At 40.0% G+C, this 12,992-nt stretch overlaps 1 long non-coding RNA gene across 2 annotated transcripts in view; it reads right to left on the reverse strand.

The window, feature by feature from the left end:
* Positions 1–647: 647 nt before the first annotated feature.
* The window catches only part of LOC135184029 (uncharacterized), a 68,742-nt gene continuing 56,397 nt past the window's right edge, over positions 648–12,992 (reverse strand). The window contains exons 2-3 of one of the 2 annotated variants that reach the window (XR_010305828.1): positions 8,088–8,187; positions 648–2,402 (exon numbers count right to left, since the gene is read on the reverse strand). This is a non-coding gene — a long non-coding RNA (uncharacterized LOC135184029). Of the gene's footprint in view, positions 2,403–7,278; positions 8,188–12,992 lie in introns of those variants that run through there. The other variant, XR_010305827.1, reaches the window with a different exon arrangement.

The following is a 12,992-nucleotide window of genomic DNA, read 5'->3' on the forward strand; positions in this document are numbered from 1 at the left end:
CAAAACAATGAAAGAAACAATACCGTGGCCTAAACACTACATGGTTACATCCAATATCTGATCATCAGCATCAATAAATGACTACAGGCATCAGAGCAAAAACTTTGCTGCTTTGTAGTTAGGAACTCATTCTTGTAAAGCCACTCTCCTTTTCCCATCTCCTTCCCACCATTTATTGATAGTATGCTGGCAAAAGGAAAAGACTTTGCTGTCACTTAAACTTCTTACTGTATAATTCTGAGTTGTCATAAGGCTGCTGCCCAGCTAACAGATACATTTGCATCTACCTGCAGCTGTAATACCGAGGCCTCCACGTGGTAAACTGCTTACTTCCACAAAAATTACACATCCTCTGGGTGTCCTGTCCTGTATCAGCCCACACATAGCTCCACACTCCTCTTCAATTTAGTTCTGTCCCTTTAAGCTCCAAGGACTGTGCCAGAAGCAAGTTACACGAGACGCAGCTGCATCACCACATACTGAAAAGTACCTCACTTTTTTTTTTAATTTAGCTTGAAATAAAGCAACTGCAAACAAGTAGTCCAAACAGCAGCAACATGCTCTTTAGCCTTAGCTACACCTGTGCTGGAGACAAAAGCAAATGTTCCCTTTTACCAGCAACAGAAAACTCACTGCTATGCAAGCAGTATGGTGGGAAGAGCAGGATGGGATGTTTAGCTGAAGTACTGACCCTCCTACCTCATCTCTATTCTTGGGCAGGTCAAAGAATACAGTAAAAAGATAACAAGCATCCCAGAGCCTTGCATGCCAGAGATGTGGTGTACCACAGAGATCTGCATCTACCAATACAGCAGCTATAGTTCTGTTTGAATTTCCATGTTTAAATATAGGTTCACAGCAGTAAAATACTGATCCCCAAAAGAATCAGAGGCACCACTGTAGCACAAGCATGTTATTAGTAAGAAGAGTTTATTATCCTTTGCCTTTAAAACACTTAATAGTAAGCTGATTCAGTAAAACTTGGGCTCCTATCTTCTGCTTTGCTTAAAATTCTTTGCAAGAAGCGTGAATCAGAAAAGATATGATGACCACCATATCTAGGGAAATAGTTCTTGACTTTCTGACTCCCAGCACAGAAAGCAATGATAAGAACATTGGCAAAGGCTACAAGGAAGCTTTTGGAACTGCGACTATCTAAAGTGTAAATGGGATTGGTGCCTGTCTGGTCTCCTTTGTCTACGTGTGGACCCATCACTTCTGAGATCATTCCTGTTATCCAGCTACTCCTGTTAGAGTGGAAGTCAAATGAGAGGAATGTCTCAGAAGCTCTTCACAAATTGGTGGGGCTCTCCCAGGTGATAGAACAGCATTATTGATACAAAGCACCAGGGATGCACTCTGTTTTCCTTTCCTCAAAGGGCTTAGCCATACAGGACTGTAGATAAGGAGAGCACCGAGACGGTTTAGGACTGCTGAGTATACTAAATCACAATTAGGGAAGCAGCAAAGGTTAAATAGATGCTCTCTGTTGGTCAACAGCAATGCTCTGTCTGACACACACAAGCATATACTGTGCATATAACCGGACGGGTCACCCTTTCTTTCCAAAGAGTCCTCAGACATTCATGCTGTTCACTGCTTCTTTCTCTGGTTCTGGGTTTTGTTGCTTTTCAAAGAAGCTCCAGAAAGTGCTGACATGAGCCAGTGCTCTTGGACTGTGCCAAGAGTAACCAAAAACCCTAGTGAAAGCTATGAATCTATATCTTTTCCTTGTGATGTCAAAAGGACCATGTATTTCTTTGGTTTGCTCTAATTAAGAAATGCATGACATGCTAGTGGGGTCACTCTGGTTTTGAACTAACAAGGAATTGCAAAGACAGATTCCTGTATCTCTGGAAACATTTGAATCACATACTGGATTTATCACTACAGCAAAATTAGAATCTCTAAACAGTACTAGCCATTTCCCTGCCTTTATTTCTCTTTGTACTGGCACTCCCAGTAGTAAACACACAGTGATATTATACCTCTGTCTTCAGTTGATAATAAACCATCTGCTAGTCAGATTTATATCTGTCACTTAGATTCTAGGATCCATGGCACATATTGAAAGGACATTACAGGGTTTCAGAACTTGGAGTTTGATGTATGTAAATGCTTTTAAAGTTCTACTGACAGTGGAAATTCATTCTCTGAGTTGTGCATCACCAGACTGATGTCAGAGAACATGATATTAACTTTCAGTCATTTTGGCATGTCGTTCTCCCAGTGATGTAGCAAAGAACTTGATAAGCATTCAAGTAGCTTCTAATTTTATTTCTAGCAGACCCTTTGGCGCAACAGCAAACTGAGCACATCCCAGTTAATAATAGCGCATGGAAGTTCTCTTCCCAGTTTCTGTTGGCACAGGTTTACTGAAGAGCAGGTTTCCTGATTTTGCTCTGAAATAGATGTATCAACAAATTTCAATAGAAGCAACATTGTGGAAGAAACTCAAAATCGCATATTCACGATCCAGCCTGAGATTTGTTATAAATGCAAGCCCTTACTTATTCACCTTTACATCATAGCATATCTTGGTACTCTCCCCTGGCATAATCTTGTCAACTCTACAAATCTGAATTACTTCATTTTCAAGTGGTATCTATATCAAAAACTCACTAACTTCATCAGCAAAAATGAAAGTCCATAATTTCAGTCCTTGCATTGTTCAGAAACATACTGACCAATTACATGGCAATGATTTGGCAAACAGTGATTCTAACTTGGTGCCTCCATTGTGCATTGACCATACAACAGTCACAAAATTATGGGCTCTCCAAACCTCTTCTAAAGAGAGTTAGGCCATTACTCTCCTATCATGCTTGCATTATTTGACAGCAAAGCACAACTCCCACTAGGAAATATGATAAAAATGCCATTGTCAGGAACAGATTCACAAACTCTTGATAGATTCCCATGAAAATTGAATTGCTGCAAGCCAAACTGGAGCTTCTCATTCCAGTTCCCATAGTACTGAAGGACAACAGCACACATACCTCAGGGTGAAGGATAAGGAACTTTGCCCTCCTCAAGCAGCATCAATTTTGTGGGAAGAGCTTTAAAAACTGAGATGCACAATGAAAACAGCTCAGTTTTACTCCTTAGTTACACTTTCAAAATCCTAACAAAATTGAGAGAAGCTTCAGTAGGACAGAAGAGTGTTACATTTACTTTCAAGACACTGTTATGAGAAACCAAATCCAATGCAAAATACAGTCCAAGTTTCAAGTGAGATCATTGGCAAAAAATCAGCAAGTTCAAGCTAGGCCCTAAGCATATTAAGTGGTCTCGTTTCACACACACTTAGATTGTAGGCTGTAAATGTCACACAGCTCATGCAGTCATTAGTCATCCCTATGCACAATGTACACATATAGAGGCAAAATGAATGTGGTTGCTGACTTACAGCAAAGAGCTCTTGCGAACACCTATCTTGATCATTAATATTGATAAAAGCATCATTAATAATATGGGATAGCAGAGTAGTTTCAATATATATAGGAACCTCTCCAACTTTTTTTCCTACAGCTGGGATAGAACCTCTGCTGACATTTATATAAATTCAATTTATTTTTATTTTGATCTTGGTGATTTTTCTTGTCTCTGTACTTGAATAGTCCAGACAACCATGGACTGAATGCTGAAACGTGTTAAGAAAAGCAATTGACGTAAGACTGCCAGCCCTGGGTTAAAGAATGAAAAGGATTGAAGTACCAGATTAGCATCCAGAGGCTAATTCCCTGCTTGCAAACATGAACAGCTCCATTGGGCAGAGAATTTGCCTGCGTCTCCCCCCACACCTCCCATGACTGCTGATCTGAACTGAATCTACTCTTCTACAGCCTACTGCAGAAATGGTCTGGTGGTACCTTCCTGTTGCTTTTGCAAGATCACAGCTGAAGGCGAGGTGCCTTTGGTTTATCTTCACAGAGCTGCAGTATTAACAGCCTGTCTGCCATGTCATGTCCTCTCTCACAGCCCCTGCATATTAGTTCCACCTTAAATGACTCATCCACTTCTCCATCTGGAAATAACATCTCCTCTGTATTCTTTTGAGGATAGCTAATAAATTGAGTCATCACCACTTTTCACATGATCGAGTCTTAATGTTTCAATACTCCAGGTTACACAATATCCACATGGAGGAGTTCTTTGTTTAACAGCAGGAAAGGAAACAACTTGACTTCCTCATGAAAACCTCAAAAACATCCCAACTACTAAACGGTAATGAGACATGGCCCTGATTGATTGCTTAATAACCTTTATCTAGATACTAATGAATGTAATAAATTGGGCGATTTATGGGTAGCCCCTGCTCCTAGACCATCTTTTAAAGCACCTACTTGGAGAACACTTAAGTTGTGATGTGACATCCAGCTTTGATTTCACTGGGAAAAAAAAAAGCCTATTTAATGTGCAGACTTGAAGTCACAATCAATCAGCTAGGATGTTGAAGTGAAACAGCCCAGGGGAATAAATTATCATTAAGTAAAGTTTGAGTATTATTGGAAAAAAAAAAATGTTCAAGTATACTTTGGAGGTCACAAGGGCCAGCCTGAATAGTAATATGATTTTATTTTTATGGTTATTTATTACAGTACTTAATAATTAATAGTATCCTAACATCAAGTCCCAAGCAGAAAATCTTTCTAGCATGTCAGAACTGATGGCAACATTTGGGAAACAAAAAAGAAAAGAAAAAAATCAAAGCAGTTTGGAATACTAAATCCCAGGTCCAAGAGGCACAGCATTTTCAGTCCAGATTTCCAAAGGTATTTACATATCTAGGTCTCAAGTAAATCACTGTGAGACTTTATATCTGAAGTGCTTTCAATATCACTTAGACATCACATGCTTTGAAAGCAGGACTTACAGGCTCAGTAATTTTTGTTTGCCATTTAAGCTCTTACTGTTTATATTACTGTTGTGAAAAAAAAAGGTCTAGGATAAAAGCAGTGCACAACCTATACAGGAGCTCCTACGTGGATTGCCAGACTTCATCTTTGAGGGCAGAAACCAAGTCCTTACCAGTTTTTGTGTTATTTGGCATCCTCAGGTCTATTTTGCAGCTCCACTTGTTTAGGGTAGGAATTTGTGGCCACATTTTAAGAAATTTCTGTAGCTAGAGAATTTTTCCTTCATACAGCCTGATCCATGCATTCCTCCAGTTCAGGTGGTATAGTCAATTCTGAGTCAAGTTGCAGCTGACCATCCCACATGTGCCAGGAATGCACAACGTCCTGGCTTTTTCCAGCCCAGCTCAAGGACACTGGCCATGCCAGAGGAGCACCTGGCAGCTCCCTCAGGCAACAGGCTCTGCTCCAGTCTTATTAAGAAAGCCAGTGGGTAGGATGAATCCATCAGGATAAAACTGGGTCTAAAATGCTTTAGGGTAGAGTGGTGGTAGTAAAGCATCTCTCAGTGAGAGTGTGCAGCACATAGCTTTTGACATAACATGGTAAGAGCAAGGACTGGCCCATGATTGCTGTGAATAGATTCTCCATATTTGGGATGCAATTTTAATGCCAGCTACTTCTGAAAGAAACCACGTAACACTCTCAGGATGCACATTGCAAAAAACAATTTTCCCCTGCTCTTTACAAACCCAAGACAAGTCCTAAGACCTCTCAGGAAGCTGAAGCATCTTATATAAAGGCAAGAACAGTAATATCAATAAAGCCTATTTACAGCAGCACTTACAAATCATCAGTGCCTCATGCTCATTTTGACAGTGAGAATAATTAATAGCCTTTTACCTTTTTTTATGCCACTCAAAAATCAATGTCAGCACAAGTGAACAAAGTACAAGAGAAATTTTCCACTACTGCCTCCATTTTCAGATTCCAATGTTGGTTTTCCAACTTTCAGAAAAACTCAATATAAATTGGCAGTATCTTTGTGACAATGTCCCTAATTACAAATATTCAAAGAAACAGTAAGAGGAGGAGCTGTCCTTTTCAAAAGACAATTGCTTCTGTTACAGAATTCACTGATCTCTACATCTAGTCTGTTCTTTGAAAGAGAATATTTAACTCTTACCAGGTCTGCGTGCCTGCCCATTCCCTGTGTTAGGAAGAAGTGTTTCAGACATTTTGTGTTGCATTAACAATGTCTGCCCAAGACTGCAGAGAAAGCTACAACTGCTCTGTAGCAATGATTTATGAGCAAAGTGCAGCCATGCGGTCTCACCAGAAAGCATCTCTCAACATGCAGCACTTGGTCTTTCAGAAAAACCTCTGCTTGCACCATTTTCTATGGTACCTAAAGAACTTAACCTACAATTAAACTTGGATCCAAATGCTGCCCCTGCAACATTACAGTACCTACTGCATGAAAATAACAGATACACCCCCAAGCCAGGTCTCAGATGTGTCTGGTACTGGTAATATCACAGTACCACCAAGGTTGGAAGAGACCTCATAGATCATTGAGTCCAACCCTTTACCACAGAGCTCAAGGCTAGACCATGGCACCAAGTGCCACATCCAATCCTGCCTTGAACAGCCCCAGGGACGGCGACTCCACCACCTCCCCGGGCAGCCCATTCCAGTGTCCAATGACTCTCTCAGTGAAGAACTTTCTCCTCACCTCCAGCCTAAATTTCCCCTGGCGTAGCTTGAGGCTGTGTCCTCTTGTTCTGGTGCTGGCCACCTGAGAGAAGAGAGCATCCTCCTCTTGGCCACAACCACCCTTCAGGTAGTTGTAGACAGCAATAAAGTCACCCCTGAATATGTGAGAAACCCCAAAGCTAGCTACTATCAGCAAACTTACAAACAAGACCTTGCTTCAGAATGCAAAGTTCATTTATGCCTCCTCTCAGCAAAGCTGTACCCAAAGGTCCAATTTTTTTCAATTTCCTTTTGAAACCTTGAATAGCAAACAATTTTTGCAAGCCTTGTAAGGTACCAATCAGAATACCTACTCAGAAACTGGTCTGAGTCAATAATGTTGGGGGGTTTTGTTTGATTTTTTTTCTCCTAATCCCACATTTCCAGCTATTTCCAGAATTAGAAACCTCAGAGTTGGGACAGATTTTTTTTTTCCTGGAAATGCACATAACAAATTCAAAAACTATTTTAAAAGTTTAGAGGTAAAAAAAGAGCTAAGGTTCAGTTAATTGTGAAGGTACAGATACTGGCTTTCCAGCACTATATAATTCCAAGAGGCAAAATTATCTTGCTTGTATTTTTCTTACTGTTCAGAGAAGGGAGGCATAAGAAACAAAGTCTGTATTTCATGGCATCCAAATGTATGTACCACCTTCTAAACACAGAGTACAAACACAAATGTGCAACACATTTATTCAATTGTATCAGAGCTCTGCCAAAAAACAGAGCTTTAAATTAGTTACACTAACCACCGGAATATGCTAACAACGAACACATAATCCCAATCTACCAGCACAAATGCTGTTTTCTTCATCTTTCCTCACCCTGTTTATCTTGTCCATTGTACTCAAACTACATTCCACAACATCATTTAGTGAGCTGAGGGCTTTGCCTTTTGTTACTTTTCATAAATTCATTGACCAGGAAATTAAAACGATGATAGAAAACATAAAAAGGCATCACATTAACTAATTAGAAGTTCAATCCATTAAAGGGCACAGTAAATTTCTTTTTATGTTGTTGCTAAACATCAGACAAGCATAACCACTGATTTTCTGTTTTTTTGTTGCTAACACTTTCTGTGAATGAAAAGAGCTAAAGAAATCCATCCTGGTTTATATGTTAAACTTCCTGCCTCGTATCTAAAATGATTGATTTAACCTTAACAGCAACTATTAAGTATTAGGAAAGCATTAGTGCGACAAGAGAGATACACGTGGGTGCCACCAGTTCAGCAACAGTATGTGCCCTGTATAAATAATAGGCTCAAAGCTAGATTCATCAAAGGAAGAATAGAAAGATGTCTTCAAAGGGAGAGAGGGAAAATTAATTCGATGAATCATGTAAGTGGCAGCTTACATCTTGAGGGAACAGTTCTACATACTGTAATTATGAATGTGCTACATGTGGAGTTTCATCAGGATATGCTGAAAAGGAGAAAAGAGCTTAGAAAGAGCATGTTGGAAGGTGCTCTACCTGGGTTGCTCCAATTCAGAGCCCACAAACACTTCCAAACCAGTAAGGAGCAGGCTCCAGTAGGACTCGGAGTTCCACAGTCTCTTCTGCAAGGCACCATCTGAGAAAAGAAAGGAAAAACAAGCTTGCAGATGCACTATATGAAGGCCATTATCTTGCACAAAGGTCCTGTTGATCACAGGTGAAAACGGTAGAACCAGTCACAGGTTCTGCCCGTTCTTTCTGTAATTTAGTGGAACTGATTTGCAGGTTCTCTCCAACTCAGGTGCATAGGACAACAAAGCATTTGCATTTACAAAGTAAACACTGAGATAATTTGGAGAACCTCTGTCAACAATATTTGTGGAAAATATGGTTCTAGGTAAGTCAATACTGGTGCTGGCTGGACACACATTCATTTCTTTTTTTCTGTTTTAAGCATTGCAGGGAATGGAGAAAAGACCATGTCTGCCATCCACCCATCATGTGCTGGTATGAGGCTAATTGGAATATTTTAATGAGATAACTTAGATCCTTGGCTGTGAGAAGAAAATAATAATGACATCTATATCACTCATTTGTTCTGCTGAGAGACATAAGTAGTCAAAATATAAGATAAGGCACTCACTTCTCACTTCTCTGTGTGTCTGGTTGCATCTTGCCTTAACTCCTTTGCGTGAAACCTGTGCAACCCAATCTAACCATTTCTTCTAACCTCCTTGTCAGCTTTTGACATCTCACCTCAGATCTCTGCATATTTATCATGTGAGCTATACAGAGATTTACCTTGTTATTTCTGAGATTGGGGGAGGTGGGGGAATGAGGGGGGTTGGTTTGGAGCCCTCTTAGGCAGTCCAACTGTTCGGGAGGGATGCTGAATTTCTGTATTACTTTTAACTTGTATATAATTGTAAATGCCTCTCTATATTATAAATATATGCTTGTATATTTGTGCACTTCATAAATATAGCTTCATTCCTTAACTTCCAGATGGCTGAGGTAGCCTGGTTAATCAAGCTGGGGAAGGGGGGGGGGTGAACTCCCAAACCACAACAATCACACAGGTCTGATTTCTTCATCACTCGGACTAACTACTGAACCCCACCATCTCCCTTCTCATTTTCAGCAAGCCCAGGCTTTGTTGCAGCATAAATGTCTGTGTGAAGCAAGTGGGAAGCACAGTCTCTTCATCCACAGTCAGGTCCCATCTGGAGCAAGGATCTAAAATTCACTCACAGATCTTCCCAGTTTAGAATTATCCTGGGGCTACTCATATTGAGGCAGTTATTTGGAAGATCAAGAACCAGTGAAAGAGAGACAGATGCAATACTATTGTATCACTGACTGTCATTGAACAACAAAATACACAGAGTGAATCCTGGCTACAACTTTCATAGCTGACAATTTATAAGCAACTCACAGACTCAGTCGTAATTGCATACAGCATTCATTGAACAATTTCAAATTAATGAATGTGTTCACAAGTGCTTAAAGCCCTTTCACAGATTATTTGTACAGAAAAAGGGCTTCAGAAACACCACAAGAGTTTTTGGGAAATAGGCTTATGCTCTGAGTGGGCTTTATAAGTTTAAATTCTAAACGTTTTCATGGAACAAAAGAAGGAAAATTTCTCAGCCTGACTCAGATTATACACTAGGTTGGATTATCAGAGGGTCTAAATGAAGCTCATGTTATTGGAATAAAAAGACAAACACCATGTTGGATGGATTTAACATCCAACTCTCTAGTGTGGCAATCGTCTTCAGCAGAGTCACAGGCCTAGGGGGAAGTTATGTTTCCTTTTACCCTAACATTTTAAGACACTGTAGCTGAAAATGAGTTGGGACAAAACTGGTTATCAGTGAAGTCTAAATAGTATTGTAGGAACAGCCACTGGCCTTGCAGCCATCTTAAACTGGTTACTGGGGTAGAAAATTGAATTAATGAGATATATCACACCATTTTGCCACTACCAAGACATTTCATCCTGCTCCTTGGCTGGGAGGTGATGCTCCATGTTGGTAGATAAACACTTGGTCAAAGAAATTCAGTAACGTGCAGTTTCTGAAATTGATTATGGTAAAGTGTTACACAGGGAGCTAAACAAGAGTAACTAATAAAATAAGCTGCAGCTGGTGTCAAGGCAGGAAGGGAAGCTCCTTTGCCCTTTTATTTCCTTCTCTCCTTCAAATACTCATGGGAAAGCAAGAACAATTTGAATCTCAAAAGAATTGTGAAACGCTTTCAGAGCTCTTCCCAGTGAATCCAGGGGCCACTTCTCCTTCAAATTGTGAAGCAGAGGAAGGCAGGGTTAGAAAGCATCTCCTAGGTAATTAATTTTCTTACTGCAAAGGAACAATAAAAGTGAATGCAAATTCACAGATCGTAAGACGTCAGCAAGGATTTTTTTCAAGAATCACAAGTTAGGAAATGAGATGACCTACATATTTAATCTAACTGCTTCATATCCATCTCAGAACTTCTCCACACAGTAAATTTTAAGGCTCTGCCCACCATTTAATTGCTGATAGTTCATGCTAGCCTGCACTGTGCACCTGAAAGTTTGACAGATCATAGAGATTTTCCATAGGTAAAGCAGCAGCTGCTGGAACCATGAGTGCAGCAGCTTTCATTTTAAACCATACATCTTTCTCTTTAACTTGAATGTCCTCTTTTAGTGCAAAACAAAAGAACTGTACAATATCACTGACCTAGTTTTCATTAAACTTCTGCAGGATGCCTAACTGGTCTGCAGTGAGTTGACATGGATTTGAACTAAAAAAAAATGTGGATTTATGATATCCTGATTTAAAGGTGATTATTTATTGTCAGTGGTACACAGGTGCCTATAGACTGCCAGGTGGAGGATACATTATCTTGTAAACAACATAGAAGACAAAAATATTTTCCAAAAACCACAGGATACCCTGTTCTGGATATATTATGGAGATTGATGAACCTACAGCAGAGTGAAATGAGCAAGTTTAACAAAATTCATCAATTTAATTAAAAATTAAATATTTTGTCTCCATGTGTTTAACTTTGTCATCTAAAACTGACTCAGCTGATATCTCTAAATGAATCATTCTGCCCTGGTTCACTTTCAATATAATTTATATATAAGATTCCATTGCCCCAGTTTTCATAGGAATCACAAACCAATTTGTTGCTATCCCAGATATCTACAAAGGGTGGCAGAACTCTTGATTCACATGGGAGCAGATTTCCAGATCTGACTTAAGTTTACATTACTAAGAGATCCAAGAGAACTGCAGTGCAAATTAGTGATAGGAAAAATAAATGGCAAAAGAAATTACATTTATCACCACTTTTAAAAATAACCATTAAAGTCCCAGGAGACAGTGACCAGTTTTACTTACTTTCCTCAGTTTAAAATGTTAACCCATCCCTGACTAGAAGGTGATACTCAAGACCCCTCAAAAAACCACTGAGTATACAAGACAACACTACTCCAACAGAGCTGGAATTTCTCCATGTGAGAGGTAAAGCAGGGGCTAACCACGTGACACTAAGCAGAGCCACAGAATTAATCAGGTTGGAAAAGATACTCAAAATCATCAAGTCCAACCTATCACCAAACACCATCTAATCAACTAAACCAGGGCATGGCACTGAGTACCACATCCAGACTCTTTACAAACACTTCCAGGGGCAGTGACACCATCACCTCCTGGGACAGCCAATTCCAATGGCCAATTAGCCCTGTTAAGAATTTTTCCTAACATTCAGCCTAAACGTGGTGCAGCTTGAGACTGTCCCACCTCATTCTGTCACTGGTTGTTTGGGAGAAGAGACCAATCCCCAGAGGGACCTACCTAGCTAGAAGCAGTAACATGGTAAGGGAAGAGGGTCACATACAGGCTTCCTTCAGAATTTCACTCCTGATGCTCAACTGAAATGTTCCCAAGGTCTGATGAGATACAATTTTTAGAGAGCAATTTGGATACAAATAACCACCAATCTTTGGGCTGTAGAGCCAGGCCCTTTTAGAATGGGGCTCGTCTGGGGCCAAGCAGTACATACACGTACAGTGCTGCCTGTTGGTTACCTTTCAAGATCACAGAAACAACTGAGAGGAAACAAGCAATCATCTTTTCCACTGAAAGTTCTTTTGCAAACTGGAATTTTCATATGAAAAACTATGCCTTTTTGAAAGCCAGGAAGAAGGTAGATGAAAACCTATTACACAGATGCCATGATAACTACGCTCCAGTCATTTAGTAAATGCATTTGCAAGAACACTCATCATCATCTTTTCCCGTTTCATTTTACTGATTTTACAGTATGCAGTAAAAGAAACACCTGTGAAAACAAACGCAAGAGTGATTGCACATTCAGTCAGAGAAAGTTACACTTTGCTATGCTGCAAAATCAATGATGAAAATTTAAAGCAGGAGGTTAATGAGTGACAGCCACTGCTGTTTGATTGTCAGAGCAGAGATTTGTGTCAAACGTCAGAGACAGGCTACACATCTCAGCCAAGAGGTGACCACATCCTACAAATTTACCATGTAATTTGACAAGTTGGATGCTTTTCTTGACTTCACATTCCTTGAAAAGATGCCTTGAATCTGCTCTCATGTACCTCCCTGTGCAAATTTACAGATCTGTGTACTCTTCCATCCTCTTCAAATCATCTCTTAGGAACAATTTGTTTGGGACAGTAAAGAGATAGCATCTCTCAACTTTTGCATATGGATGGTTGCATGGGTGCAGTGACCAACTAACCATTAATCCACACTCCCAGGCAAGCCCTTAGTATGTCAACAATAAAGACCCAGGGAAAGAAGATTTGATACCTTTACCATCACATGCCACACCTCATCCCAGTTAACTGAAAGCCCTGCATCGTACTGGCAAAATCATATCATAGGGATGCAGAAACTAATCAAAGAAGGAAAGTAG

The sequence above is a fragment of the Pogoniulus pusillus genome, chromosome 19, assembly GCF_015220805.1.
Source record: "Pogoniulus pusillus isolate bPogPus1 chromosome 19, bPogPus1.pri, whole genome shotgun sequence".
Lineage (NCBI taxonomy): Eukaryota > Metazoa > Chordata > Aves > Piciformes > Lybiidae > Pogoniulus > Pogoniulus pusillus.